General features: G+C 35.9%; 1 long non-coding RNA gene across 1 annotated transcript; it reads left to right on the top strand.

The window, feature by feature from the left end:
* The first annotated feature begins 1,648 nt into the window (after nt 1–1,648).
* On the top strand, nt 1,649–14,267 carry LOC130457116 (uncharacterized). Its single transcript, XR_008916132.1, has 2 exons — nt 1,649–1,742; nt 14,096–14,267. It is a non-coding gene; the product is annotated as an uncharacterized LOC130457116 (long non-coding RNA).
* The last annotated feature ends 1,755 nt before the right edge of the window (nt 14,268–16,022 follow it).

Below are 16,022 nucleotides of genomic sequence, written 5' to 3'. Positions count from 1 at the left end.
AAATGGAATTTTGGGAAATACTAAGGGACTTCTGGGGGATAAAGACTAAAGGCTCAAAATCTCCATTTATACAATTTTTTTAATAATCCTTTCAGAGTCAGTATACTAGAATTAAAATCAATTTTAATGTAAATAAGCTCAATGCAAAACTGATTTTATTTTTGGGATCATTAATAATAAAGTAATTGTATAAAATTCATGAAAACATAAATAACTTTCCAGTCATTATATTTAATTAGGCTAATGGAAAAGCACAAATAAGCAAACAATAATTTGCCTGTGAAAACCTGTGATAGGTTTTAATATGCTGGAAATTTTTCAGTTACCTATATGTAGTCTTTTTCTTTTTACATAATAATACATTTTTTTAAATAATGAAAGAAAAAAGAAAATAATTTCCCAAATCCCTAGAGCAACTAGTCCAGGCATTGGTCCAGCAATTAGACCAGCAATATTTCTGATATGAATGTATTTTTCAATACATTCTGAAGATCTAACAAGTTAAGATGAAAGGATTAAAGTTCTCTGTTCATTTTACAGAGCCTTTTTCAAAACCACTTTAATTGATCATGTTCACTAAATGCTCCTATTGCTACATTAATGGCATTCTATAGTACCTGGGTACCCCCTTGTAGAAACAACTGCATGAAATAGACAAATGACTTTAAAATGTAAGAAGGGTAGCCTTTCACATTCTTAAAATTTGAGTTATCTCCAGGAAAAAAATATTCAAATAGAGCTAAAGTTAATTTTTTGATAATTTATAGTTTTATCTTCGGGCATTTCAAAGATATCATTATTTCAATAACAGCCAAAGATCATTTTGGTCTACTTTGTTTGGGATTAAAAATAATCATAGATTTTGATGATAAGAATACTAGTGAATTATGCACTAAGAAGTGCCAAATCTCTTTCTCCTAAAAACACAAATTCCCACAATATGAGAGATGGAATGGACTATCTAATGTAATCTGTACATGAAAAAATCCATTCTATAAAATATATGGTAATCAAATCTTTGCTTTAAAACTTTTGAGAGGAAATCTACTGCTTTTCAAGATAGCCTTTCCCCCTTTTAGATATCACTAATTGTTATGATGTCTCAAATTGTATCAAATTAATTTTTTTTTTAATTTACAAATAGCACTCCTTATTCCTAGTCTTTCATCATTGGCTGATCCATTTTTCCTCTTCTTTCCAGTCACCTCTTCTGTTACTTCTTTGCCAAAATCTTTTCAAAAAGGTTTTTTTTTTCCCACTCCCTCATTCACTTTCTCCACTTCAAGAATTATGAATTATAATCAAATAAACTCTTCCATTGTTCTTAGATGAATTTTGTCAATATGCATGACTCCATTCATAACCCTTGGAAATTTCCAGATCAAGGATTCCTTTTGCTGACCACCCCTTCCCTAACTGTATTTTTTTACCCCATGAAAATATAAACTCCTTGAGGGCAAGGATTGTCTTTGCTATTCTATTTGTATCCCAAGTATCTGATAAGATATTTGCTATATAATAAACATTTAATAAATGTTTTAATCATCCATACATATAAAAGATCTTCAAATATTTGAAGTGTATTAGGGAAGTATTTCTTTAAATATTTTGTGGCCCAGTAAGATTGCTAAGCAACCCTACAGACCAATGGAAATTGAGGACTCAGACTTTGCCTCCCTCTAGCCTCTCCCTTCCACTTTCAGTTAGATTTCAGATGGTGTCCAACTGAGATTCAGAAATGAGTAAGTAGCCTGACTTTGCTTGATACATAACTCACCACTCTGTACTTGTTGGAACAAGGGATTTATTTAAAGAAAGGAAAGAAGGGTATTTGGATGGGAGAGAGGGTTTAGGGTTTCCCTGATCTTAGTATTCTTAAACAGAGAATAAAATATAAAATCCTAGATGAAAAGACAGGGCTGGCAGGGTTGATGATCTTTGAGTTCTTTAAAGGAAAATCAATAACAGCCAAGGGCCAAAGGAAAAGTCAGTATCTTCCAGGTATCAGGAGAGAAAGGTTCAGCAATCTCTAAGTGCCAAGAGCCAAGAGAAAGAGAGACAGAAGAATTTCCAGGCAATTTTGAATTTCTTTTCAACTGCTTCTTTCTGGTGCCATTCTCTTTCAGAATGAACCTTGACTGACAGCTCTGCAAACTTGCATCCCCTTGCCTCTGTTTGCAGGCTTCCTTCATTTCACTTTTCCACAGAAAATAGATATGTTATTCCTAAGTCTTTTCTTCTCCATGTTTCCCCAGTTCCTTCAAGTGTTTTTCAAATACAAAGTCCTTGAGATCCTTCACCATCCTGTCTGTACTTCTTTAGAAGCCCTTCAGTTGATCAATATTCTTCCTGGTATCTAGTAGGAACATAATACAACCAAATGTGATACTACTAAGACAAAGTAGGGCAGAGGTATCATGTCATTGGTCCTGGATGCCTTAGTTCTTTCATTGAAGCCTATGTTGTTATTCATTTGTTTCTTTTTTTTAATGGCTTTGACATTTATTTTTTTTATTTGTATTTTATTTAATTTTATTTAATTAGTCAATTTAGAACATTTTTCCTTGGCTACAAGAATCATATTCTTTCCCTCCCCTCTGTGAATTTTAGATTTACTCCACCCTTCTTAGTCTAACAATCAAGAATGTATACACTCCTACTTAAGAATTAAGCATTGAGGAGGATGACCTATGGTAGACGTGCTAGCAAGGGACAAATAACAAACAACTGACAGACCCCCTGGGCTGTCCTAAGTCAAGCTTAAGCTACCATTGGTACATGTGAGACACAGGAAGGGATATAAACATGTCTAAATATTCTTGTCACTTCCTCTTGCCAGTCTCTTTTCGTGGAGAGGTGGCTCTCTCTCTTGGGAAGCAGAGGCACCTTGGTGTGCCTGCAGCTTTTGTCTGTGTCTGGTGGTGAGCGTCCTTGATGAGGTAACTGGGAGAAGCTGAGTAGCATGGTTCAGGTGAGGTGTCTTCCCTGAGTTCTCTTGGAGTTTAGGCTGATTCTTTTTTTTTTCCTTTACCTATCCTAAAAGGCTATCCTCCAAGGAGGTCCCTCATCATGGAGGAGGCCTCGTGGCTGAAGGTCTCTGAACTCCCCTTGGCTCAGGCTAGGCCGGAAAAAATATTATACCTCTTTCCCTCTCTCTTCTTCTTAATTCGTTCCCTCTATATTAATTAAACCACCATAAATTTCCTAACTGACTTGAGTATTTTTATTTGGGATTTAATTAAATCCCTGGCGACCAACTGAATTTATATTCATTCAAAAATCCCTAAATTTACCCCTTATACCTCCCCTCACTCCTTTCCATAGCCAGAATGCAATTCCACTGACTTTTTCATGTGTCCTTGTTCAAGACTTATTTCCATGTTGTTGATGTTTGCACTAGGGTGATCATTTAGTCTACATCTTCAATCATATCTCCATTGATCCATGGGATCAAACAGTTGTTTTAATTCTGTGTTTTTACTCCTACAGTTTTCCCTCTGAATGTGGATAGTGTTCTTTCTCAGAAATCCCTCCAAGTTGTTCTGGATCACTGCATTGTCATTAATGGAGAAGTCCATTACATTCAATTATACCACAGTGTATCAGTCTCTGTGTATAATGTTCTCCTGGTTCTGCTCCTCTCAGTATGCATCAATTGCTGGAGGTCGTTCTAGTTCACATGGAATTCCTCCAGTTCATTATTCCTTTGAGCACAATTGCATTCCTACACCAACATATACCATAATTTGTTCAGCCATTCCCCAATTGAAGGGCAGCTCCTCATTTTCCAATTTTTTGCCACCACAAAGAGTGCAGCTAAGAATATTCTTGTACAAGGCTTTTTCCTTATTATCTCTTTGGGTTACAAATCCAGTAGTGCTATGGCTGGATCAAAGGGCAGGCAGTCTTTTAGTGCCTTTTTGGCAAAGTTACAAATTGTCCTCCAGAATGGATGGATCAATTCACAACTCTACAAGCAATGCATTAATGTCCCAATTTTGCCATATCCCCTCCAACATTCATGACTTTCCTTTGCTATCATGTTAGTCAATCTGCTAGGTGTGAGGTGATACCTCAGAGTTGTTTTGATTTGCATCACTCTGATTACAAGAGATTTAGAACACTTTTTCATGTGCTTATTAATAGCTTTGATTTATCTGAAAATTGCCTATTCATGTCCCTTGCCCATTTATCAATTGTGGAATGACTTGATTTTTTGTACAATTGATTTAGCTCTTTATAAATTTGTCTAATTAGACCTTTGTCTTTTTGTTAGGAATATTTTTTCCTAATTTGTTCTTTCCTTCTAATTTTGGTTACATTGGTTTTGTTTGTACTCTTAGTAATTATTATTTTCATAGCATTGTGATCTAAAAAGGTTACATTTGTTATTTCTGCTCTTTTGCTCTTGTTTACAATGTTTTTTTTTTGTTGTTTTTGTTTTTGCCTAGTACATGGTCAATCTTTGAGAATGTACCAGGTGCTGCTGAAAAGAAGGTGTATTCCTTTTTGTTCCTATTTATTTTTCTCCACATATCTACTATATCTACTTGTTCTAAGATTTCATTCACTTCTCTTACGTATTTCTTATTTATTTTTTGGTTTAACTTATCTAGTTCTGATAGAGGAAGGTTCAGGTCTCCTACTAGTATAGTTTTTCTATCTATTTCATCCTTGAGCTCCACGAATTTCTCCTTTAGAAATTTGGATGCTATGCAATTTGGTGCATACATGTTGAATATTGATATTTCCACATTGTCTATACTATCTTTTATCAGGATGCAATTACCTTCCCTATCTCTTTTAACTAGATCTAATTTTACTTTGGCCTCATCAGATATTATGATTGAGACTCCTGCCTTCTTTTTCTCAGTTGATGCCAGTAAATTCTGCTCCTACCTCTTACTTTTACCCGGTGTGTATCTACCTTCTTCATATGTGTTTCTTGTAGACAACATATGGTAGGATTTTGATTTCTAAGCCACTCTTCTATTTGCTTCTGTTTTATGGGTGAGCTCATTCCATTCACATTCAGAATTATGATTTCCAGCTGTGTATTTCCCAACATTTTGATTTCCACTGCCTAGTCCTGCCCTTTCTTCTTTCACTATTTTCTTCTATAAAAGTGTTTTGTTTTTAATCAGTCTCCCTAATCCCACCCTTATTTTACTTCCCTTCCTACACTCCCTCTCTTCTTATTCCTCTCTTATATTCTTTATGGTCTTTTAAAACTAACCCCCCACCCTCTCCAACCCTTGTATTGATTCCCTCCCCAACAGTCAGTTTGTAACCCTTCTACTTCTCTATAGGACCCAAATCAATTCTCTGCCCCAATGGATCTGATAGTTCTTCCCTCTTTGAGTTTTCTGTTGTTTTTTTTTACCCTTTCTTAATTACCATTTGGAGATTCTCTTGAGTTCTGTGTTTCGGCACCAAATTTTCTGTTCAGATCCAGTCTTTTCTTTATGAATACTTAGAAGTCTTCTATTTTATTAAATGACCATACTTTCCCCTGCAAGAATATAGTCAGTTTTTGCTGGGTAGTTGATTCTTGATTGTATATCTAGTTCCCTTGCTTTCCAGAATATCATATTCCATGCCTTTCAGTCCTTCAGTGTAGATGCAGCCAGATCCTGTGTTATCCTCACTGTAGTTTCATGGTATCTGAATGACTTCTTCTTAGCAGCTTATAATATTTTTTCCTTGTTCTGGTAGTTCTTGAATTTGCCTATAAAATTCCTGGGTGTTGTCAGTTGGGGATGAAGTACAAGAGGTGATCTGTGGATTTTTCAATCTCCACTTTTTCCCCTTGCTCTAGAATGTTGGGGCAGTTTTCTTGGATAATTTCCTGTAGAATAATATCCAGCCTTTTTCTTTTGTCATGATCTGTTCTTAATTTCTCTCTCCTGGACATGTTTTCTAGGTTTTCCTTTTTGTTCATGAGGCATATCATATTTTCCTTAATATTTTCATCCTTTTGATTTTGTTTTATAGTTTCCTGCTGCCTTATGAAGTTGTTTGCTTCCAGTTGTTGGATTCTAGTTTTTAAAGACTGAATTTCATCCCTGGCTTTTTAATCATCCTTCTGCTTCTGGTCTGATTTTCTTTGGAGGTCATCTTTCATCTTCTTTGCCTCATTTTCAAGCTGATCAATTTTGGCTTTCAAGACACCATTTCCTGTTTCCAGATGATTTATTTAGCTTTTTAAGTTCTTTTCACAGTTGTCTTCAGCCTCTCTTAATAGTCTTTTGGATTTTATTTTGAGTTCGTCCAAAGCTTGTGTCCAATTTGCTGGTGTTTCTGAGCTTTTTCTTGGTGTTCCTTGATCTTTCCCTGTCCCATTTGCTCTTTGTTCATTGCCTAGATAGAAGCTGTTGATTGTAATTTATTTTTTCTTTTTCTGTTGTTTACTCATATTTTCCCTTTCTTTCCCCCTGTAGTTGCCTGTAGTAATGTTCCTCTCATTATGTGCTGGATCTGTAGTTTTGAGCTATTCTGTCCTGAAGGGGATTCTTCTCTGTTCTGCTGATTGATCAGGTTAGTCAGATCTTCCCCAGCTGACAGCAGAAGGTGAAAAGGAGCTGGGCTTCTTGACTTGTTGTCAAGGTTGTTGCCTATAGTTTGTTGGAGCCTTTGCCCTTGGTGTTTAGTCAGCAAGGCTCTCAGATCAGTCAGTGGGGGAGGGGTATTGGAGCTTGAGCTTCCCTGCCCTCTGAAGGCTTCTTAGGTGCCCTATTGATGAGATTGAGCCAGGGCAGATTTGATCTGCAAGGCTGGATGTGCCCTGAGGCCAAAAGCTCCATAAAAGGGTTGGGGACACAATGTAGTCTCTTGACTGCAACTAGGCTGCCTGCTCTGTACTTCTACTCCACCTGTGTTCTAGGCCCTGAGCCTGGTACAGCTTTGCCAGCAAGGTACTCCCTCATGACTCATGCCCTTGCACACTTAGAGATTCCAGCCACCACTGGAGACTCATCACTGTAGTTGGGAGAGGGGTCCTAGAACCTTCCTTCTTCCTTCCCCTTAAACCCACATGTTCTAGGATTCAGGCCTTTTTAGGGTGTACCTTTTAAGTTGGGTCCAGGAGAAGGGTTCCCTACTCTTTCCTGTTGTTAGTTTTGGTTTTCAGTCCCCTCAAAGCATTGTGTTTTTGATTGGTGAGGAGGTCTGAACTGTTGCTGTCTCTAAGCTGCCTTCTTGACTCTATTCAGTTGTTTCAATTGTATTCTACTCTTTGTGACCACATTTAGGGTTTTCTTGGCAGAGACACTGGAGTGATTTGCCATTTCCTCTTCCAGATCATTTTACAGATGAGGAAAGTGAAACAAACAAGGTTAAGTGACTTGGTCACAAATATATTAAGTGTCTGAGGCTAGATTTGAACTAAGGAAGATGAATCTTCTTAACTTCAGACCCAGAACTCTATCCATTGTGCCACCTAATTGCCTTAATATAAGTTAAGATCACATTCATTTTCTCACCTACTTTATCAAATTATTGACATATTGAGTTTGCAAATCCACTAATGCTCCTAGCTGCTATCCAGCTATGCCATATTGATATGTAGGGAATTATTTTTCTAACCTTAATTAAAAACTTTAAATTAATCTATTATGTTTTATCTTAGTATTTTAGTATGTCAAAAATCTCTTTAAATCTTGACTTGTCTTTCAGTGTATTGGGTATGTAAACTTTGTGTCTTCTACAAACTTGATAGGTAGGATAACTATACCTTAATCCAAATTATTTATAAAAGTTGTTAAAAAGCACATATGAATACTAGATTACTGTGGTTCTCCACTATAGATCTTCCAAACTTACACCAAATTATTGACTGCCTTTTTAGTCTGGTCTTTTAACCATTCCAAATCCATCTAATAGTATGATAGTCTAGCTCATGTTTTTTCTTCTCATCCATTTAAAAAAATAACATGAGAGGGGGCAACTAGGTAGCTCAGTGGATTGAGTCAGGCCTAGAGATGGGAGGTCCTGGGTTCAAATCTGGCCTCAAGACACTTCCTAGCTATGTGACCCTTGGTAAGTCACTTAACCCCCATTGCCTAGCCCTTACTGATCTTCTGCCTTGGAAACAAAATGCAGTATTGATTCTAAGACTTGAAGTTAAGGGATTGTTTTTGTTTTTCAAAATAACATGAGAGTTTTCTAAAAATAAAATTTCTAAAATCCAGACAAAGAATATCTCCAGTATTCCTTAACCAAGGAGTCCAATAACCTAGTTAAAAAAGGAAATAGAGTTATTTTGGGATGACCTATTTTTAATGAAATCATACTATTCTTTTGTGATTACAATTTCCTTTTCAAGAAAATTGAGACATTTTCCTATTTCTAGTATTGTATACAGTGACTCTCCAATTTTTCACAATCCTGTCAAAAATCAGTAACAATAGATAACAATAGATTAGCAATCATACTCACCTTTTTTTAATAACTTGGGATATCATCTCCATGATCCTGGGGTGGGGAAGTTGAAGTCATCAAAGACGATTAGCTTCTTATTTGCAATCCCTTTACTTATCTTGAGAATCAACAACTCATTAGTCATTTTTGTTCCGTCCTATCTGTTCACAAACCATTCTCATTAGCAGAAAAAACAGAATCAAAATAAGAGTTGAGCATTCCTATGATCTATCCAACACTTATTATTCTTATTTCATCAACCACAGGTAATAGTTATAATTATTCTTTGATCCATCTTTTTTTTCTTCAATGATACATCTAAAAAACTCTTTTGTGTTATTCTTAGCCTTCTTGCCAATTCTCAGCTCATCCTGAGCTCTAAAATTTCTTCCATTAATCTTGGAATTCTGATCCACAGTTCTGCATATTTAATCATTAAATATTGTTATTTCAAAAGAATCCAATTTGGTGGAACAATTCTCTACATCCATATCATTCTCTTTAGACACATTAATCTATTTTTTCTCCTCTTTAGAAGTGCTTCTCTTTTGGTCCAGAATTTTATTCTTCAGTATGCATTTCCTAATTTGACTTCTTTTTACAATTTTCTACATTTCTAGAACCTTCCTATATTTTCATATGAAACTTGAAATCTGCTCCTCTACAAAAATCTGGGATCATTGACTATGACAGTTTTTTTTTTAATTTTCTGCTGTCATAAGTTCTAAGATAGTATAGTTAATTCCCACTCCCCATTCTTTACACCCCACCAAAGATTCCACCATTTTCTTCTTAGTGAGAATCAGATCCAGAAAGACAGTCTTTCTTTGGTTCCTCCAAATTTATCATTTATCATTAAGGTAAGGTTTTTTTTTTTTTAATATTAATTGCCCTGCTTTTAGAAAAGAGAACAGAAGTGTGAATAGTTGAAATCTTTATTGAAATGTCATTATTCCATTTAAGATTCATCAACATTTTCCCAAATTCACTATCTAGATATTAAATATTTCTAGGTGACATATTTTATGTGTAATGGAATCTGGTGTATGTACAGAGAATATAGGACAACATCTCCCCACATAAAGAAACTTGCTTCCATGATGACATGAAATGAAAATGTCTTGGAGAGACTATACAACTTGCATAGAAATTCTGTAACTCATTCTCCTGCTAACATATGGGTAGGAGGAGTTTATTCATCTTTTATTGGCTTTGTAGCCAGAAGTGTGGCAATCTTCAGAACAGCTGAGTCAGCTTCAATCTAGTCTCGTACCCTTTTTCTCTTCATCTGCTCTCTTGGGTTGAGCTCATTAAATCCTTTGATGATTATTTCCAAAGTGCAACACAGTTAAGGGGAGAGTCTTGGGGTTTTTTCTCTTCTGAAAACATGTAACCCTCTGAAATGAACTCAAGTCCTTAGGCTCTTTTTTGTTTTTGTTTTCATACTAGCCAAAAGGAATGGAGTCTCTAATCTTGTGATTTTTCCAAGGTCAGTAGGGTGCTTTGGCATCCCACAATTCCAGAACCCAAGTTTCTATCCAGTACCAAGTTGTAAGGGAATAATAGTATTTTTTGTCTTGCTAAAACTTTGAAGTCACTTTGTAAAAGTTAGATGATATTAAGTAGTTAAATTGAAGTAGGGCACTATGCAGTGATGCATAACATTGGATTGAGACAAGAACACAGCCAATGGAAACTTGAGCCAAAGAAGTAGAGAAGAACACCCTAAATTCAATGTAAAACGCGAAGGGTCAGAAGTAGCCGTATGGTCATGGGAGAATGGGCCAGAGTGTACATATTTCATATACATAGATGACAAAATCATTTTTGCTTCTGCCTTCACTTATCTCTACCTAAATGTTTTATATGATTCCTTCCTGTATTTCCCCATGGGAAAAATTTTCTAGGTTTCCTTCTGGTTTCCAAGGAAAGTGATTGTTAGAATAGGAACAATAACATAGAGAATTCAGAATAAATAAGGATAAACTAATTGTGAGGAATAGGAAATGATTTGGACAGGTGAAGACCAAAAACTGAATCTGGGAGAAGAAATTTTGGAAAAATTTAAGAACATAATCTCCTGACCCATGTACTTGTTCAGACTCTGTTTCCAGAGTTTATAAAAGAATGTTGAGGGAAAAGAAGGGACTATTTTTGAGGAATCAAAGATTTATGGAGGCTATATGTGGATCAAAGAGTAGAGATATGAAGAAGATTCAAGAAGTAAAAGAAGAAGGGAATTGGAAAAAATATATAAATATAAAGTAGTTAAAAGTAAGAAGAACTTTAAATATGTAGAACAGTTTGTTTTTTTTTCAAGTAAACAGAACCATTAGAGGGTTAATAAAATAGAGACGATTACTGAATGGGGAAACAGGTATACTAGACAAGTACAAAGTGGAAGAAAAGATAGGATATAGCTTTGAAATTGTTATGCTAAGGAAGGAACCTGATGCAGTTATCAGTTAATTAAAGCAAATTACCTACTTTCAGAAATTTAACATAGTGCTTAAGGATGAGATATATATTTCCACAAGAATTAGTATTTTATATTTTTATTTTCAGTTATAAATTCTCTCATTCCTTCCCAATCCCTCCAATTGAGATGGCTATAAATATACACAAATATATCCAGATATGAAGTATATAATGTGTAAATATTTCCACATTAGACACACGGGGGGAAAAGATATAAGAAAAAATGCTTTAGAGCACTCCAAATCTATCAGTTTTCTAGAGATAGATAGCATTTTTTCATCATGAGTTTTTTTGAACTGTAATAGATCACTGTTTTGATCAGTTACTATCTTTAAGAGTCAATTTTTTTACAGTATTACTATTATTGTACACAATATTTTCCCACTTCTGTTCACTTTGTATCAGTTTATATAGTCTTCCCAGATTTTTTGAAGTAATCCCCTTCATTATTTTTTGCAGCATAATAGTATTTCATCATAATCATATGCCACAACTTGTTCAGTCATTTCTAAATGATGGGCATCACCTCAGTTTCCCAATTCTTTGCTACCACAGCAATTCTAAAGGACTCAAGATGAAAAATGCTATCTCCAGATTACTTTCTTTTTCCTTTTTTTCTTCTTTTGATGGGTAGGTCAGAGGGAAGCTGTTGATATACTCTGCCTAGATTTTAGCAAAGCTTTGTATGCATATTTCATATGATTTGTGTAGAAAACATGGAGAGTTACTATATAATTAAATGAATTTGGAATTAGTTAGCTGGTTTAACATGTATTGGTTAGTAGTTCAGTGTCAACACAGCAAAATTTCACCAGTGAAATATCTCAGGGATCTGTGTTTAAGTCTATGCTATCTAATATTTTTAGCAATGATAGGCAGAGGTGATATATTCATCAGATTTGTAAGTAAGATAATTGATAATTGAGTTAGGATTCATGAATATATTAATAAGTTAGAGGATTAGACCTAATCTAATAAAATGAAATATAATAGGAATAAAGAGAAAGGAATACACTTGGGTATCAAATTTCAACTTCAACTCCACATACAAGATGAATGAATGAATGAAAAAAAAAAGGAAACATTTAATTAAGGACTTACTATTTGCCAATTACTATGCTAAGCACTGATGATACAAATACAATAATAAAGATAGTTCCTACCCTCAAGGGACTTACATTCTAATAGGAGGAAAGAGGAGAATTATAGGAAGGGACACTTTGATCCAGAAAGTTCTGAGGTAGGTAAGTGAAGCCATAGAGTAGTAGATTAATACCCCACCCAAATCAAAAGCACTAGCAAAATGGTTCATGATTATAGAACCAGAAGGAAGTTGGAAGGAAGAAGAGACATATGGAAAGAAGTATGAGAAGTGGATAGTTAGAGTGTAATGAGTAAATTGAAACATGATTTCTGGGGCTTTCCTGACATAGTGGTCTAGGAGAGACAGTTGCCAATCAGAAGACAGGAGATAAAGCAAAAGTTTCTCTCAGATGGCACAGCAAATGCCTGAGGGACATATGTCTAGACATAAATTTGTCTAGAAAATATCAAAGATTTTAATGGGACTGAAAACTCAACATGAGTCATCATCCCTGTAGCTCAGTACCCAGAGCTATTAATATATTGGGCTGCACTAAGAGGAAGCAATAGAATCAGGAGTAAAGGGCAGAATTTGTAGAGAGAAGATTTTTAGATTTTATATCAGAAAAAAGCTTCCTAACAGTTAGAGTTGTTCCAAAGTATAATGAGCTTTCTCAAGAGGCAGTGGACTCCCCTTCCTTGTAAAACCTTCAGCAAAGGCTGAATGACTACCTGTTGAATATGTTGTAGTTGGTTGGCCATTTTGTTTCCTTTGAACTCTCAAAACCAGGGTTCCAGGGGTAGAGCCAAGACAGCAGAGCAAACCTCAGCAGCTTTGTGCCACCATGAGAATCCTCTCCAACCAAGATTAAAATATACCACAAAACGAATACAGGATTGAAAGAACTAACCAGGAAACAGAGTGAAACAACTTTCAAGAAAAGAAAAACCCAAAAAGTAGACAACAAACATCTGGGGAACTGGGGTGAGAGTAGAGTAGACCCAATAAGCTGTAACAAGGAGGGAAGATCAAACCAAGAGCAAGCCAAACACACCACCCCACATCTGCTGTCCAAGATTTGGGAACCTATGCCCAAGCCTTCATCCAGACCTTGAGACCCTGCCTGTGCAAATAGAGGTACAAGCCAACCCATACCCCTTGAGATTCAAACCTGTGGAGAATACCAGAGCACAAGCCCAGGGAATTCCAGTCTGGACTTGGGAAAGGACTTAATTCACACTTTGGGGTGGATGATAGTACTAAGTACTAAGTACTGATCTTTTTGCCTAAAGTTCAGGGCAGAGCTCTAAGACAGGACAATCAAGGATGTGCATGATTTGGAGTACATGGTAAAACCAAAAACATGAGCCTAAGCCTGGCCCTAGAATTTGATCAGCTACTGTCCAGACCAAGATCAGAGTGAGATCAAAAGCTTACACCTAAGCCTGAGGCAAGTATTAAAGCTATCAGTATCTCAACTGTCAATTGAATCATCAGGGGAAGGGGGCTTTCAGAGCTCTCAGCCCTCAGATCATCACATCATCCCCCAACCCCAAGTCTGACTATAATTATATAGGAGAAATGAGCAAACAACAAAAAAAGCACCTAACTCTAAAGAATGTTTATGGAGACAAAGAAAGGTATAGACACAGAAGGGGACAGTGAAAACAAAGGAAACACATCCCAAGTCCAAAATGAAAATAGATTCTGGAAGAATTCAAAAAGTATTTCAAAAACCAAGTAAGAAAAGCAGAGGAAAAGTGGGAAAGAGAAATGAAAGTGATGCAAGGAGAAATGAACTCTCAAAACTGATGAATCTGTAATTGTTTATAGATAACATTTATCATCTACTTACCCTTTGGTGTGATTATTTTGAATAATATATGCCTTTTCTGAGTCATTCTTTCCATTAATTTCATCCCATCACGTGTATTCACACGTGCATATAACTGTGCAGTGAAATTTGTCTCCTCACATTAAACTCCAGTCTAATGCACTGAGCTTAATATTCTTATTCTATTCAACTATGTACAGTCATCTAACATCATGGATTTTGCTGTTTTTCTCTTCTGTCAATTTTTGGTAATATCTACTTCTGTTCTTCCTTCATTTTAGATTCTTCTTATGATATCAAGCTTGGTGTTTGGAAAGAGCAGCCTGAACTTAGAATATAGATAATAGTCACTTGACTGGCAGAAATGCAAACATCATCTCTCTATCCAGGACAACACAAAAGCCTTTCTACAATTCATACTTCTGGGAAGTAAAATCTTCAGGTTTTTGATAATCATTCTCATAACTCTCATGGAGGACTAAATAAATTATCTTGATTTGGCTTTGATAGAGGTACCTTGGTGGCACAATGGATAGAGTGTTGGGACTAGAATCAGAAGTCCAGAGTTCAAATTCAGTCTCAGACACTTATAAGATGTGTGAGCCCCAGGATAAATCACTTAAAACACTGTCTACCTTGGTTTCTCCATCTGTGAAATGAGGATGATAAGAGGGTTGCTGAAATGCTATTTGTAAAAGTGATTATCTGGAGGTCTGACACATAGCAGGCATTTAATAATAGTTTGATCTCTTCTTTTCCCTGTGATAGAAATATAAACAATATGTCCTTTATTTAGATGTGATAGAACTAATATCTAGCAGATTTTTCCTCCACTTCCAACATGAGATAGGCTCAAGCTCCTCCTCCTACCTCCTTTGACAGGGATTAGTTTTTTTTCTGGAAAAAAAAAAACAAAGCTGTCCAAGGGTCCCATTTGGTACAGGTTCCCTGATGAAGCTTTCTGGTTACCTAAGGGCACAAATATGAATTTGTAAATACCATGGGGTCATTAGATCCTGTATCATAACCTACTCAGATGACCACAGGAATTTCAATATAGTGGACTGGAAGAACTACAAAGAAATTCAAAATCACTATATCCTTATTGCAAATCCTTGCTTTGTTAAGGCAAAGCAAAATTCCTTTTGCTAACTGTTCAATAACTTCCAAATGCCTCATTTAATACCAACATCAAACTCAAACTATGAGAGTTCTGGATGTAGGGGTCCCTCAAAAATTAGGTCAATGTAAAATACCCTCTGTTCTCAATACTTTCGGGGAAAAAAAATTTACTATCTTTTGTCATTCTTGCTTGCAGTAATTCCTGAAGAGACCATTGGAACGTCTTCAAGGGAAGTAAAACATGGTCTAATCTATAGGAAAGAGCATAGTCCTTGAACATCAGTAACTTAAATTCAATACTCATATTTGGGGAGGAAATGTAGATAGTTTCCAATTTCCAATGTCCTCCCAGAATGATGACTTCTTTCATTGTCTCAGTTTTATTTACTTATTTATTTATTTTCCATTTGAATTAATTTATTTAGTCAATTTAGAACATTATTCCTTGGTTACAATAATCACATTATTTCCCTCCCTCCCATCCACCCACTCTTCCCACATCCAATGTACACTTTCATTGGGTATTACTTGTGTCCTTGATCAGAACCTATTTCCATGTTGTTGTTTACACTAGGATGTTCATTTAGAGTCTACATCCGCAATCATATCCCTTCGACCCATGTATTCAAGCAGTGGTTTTTCTTTAGTGTTTTTACTCCCACTGTGCTTTCTCTGGATGTGGATAGTGGTTTTCCTCGTAGCTTCCTCGAAGTTGTTCAGGGTCATTGCACTGCCACTAATAGAGAAGTCCATTACAATTCATACCACAGTGTATCAATCTCTGTGTACAGTGTTTTCCTGGTTCTGCTCCTCTCACTCTGCATCAATTCCTGTACTGTAGGTTGTTCCAGTCTCCATGGAATTCCTCCACTATATTATTCCTTTGAGCACAATAGTATTCCATCACCAAAGTATACCACAATTTGTTCAGCCATTCCCCAATTGAAGGGCATCTCCTCACTTTCCAATTTTTTGCCACCACAAAGAGCGCAACAAAGAATATTTTTGTACAAGTCTTTTTCCTTATTATCTCTTTGGGGTACAAACCCAGCAGTGCTATGGCTGGATCATAGGCAGACAGTCTTT

The sequence above is a fragment of the Monodelphis domestica genome, chromosome 2 (genome assembly GCF_027887165.1).
Source record: "Monodelphis domestica isolate mMonDom1 chromosome 2, mMonDom1.pri, whole genome shotgun sequence".
NCBI classification, from domain to species: domain Eukaryota; kingdom Metazoa; phylum Chordata; class Mammalia; order Didelphimorphia; family Didelphidae; genus Monodelphis; species Monodelphis domestica.
The sequence above is the reverse complement of the archived record's forward strand: the minus strand, read 5'-3'. Positions and strand labels throughout refer to the sequence as shown.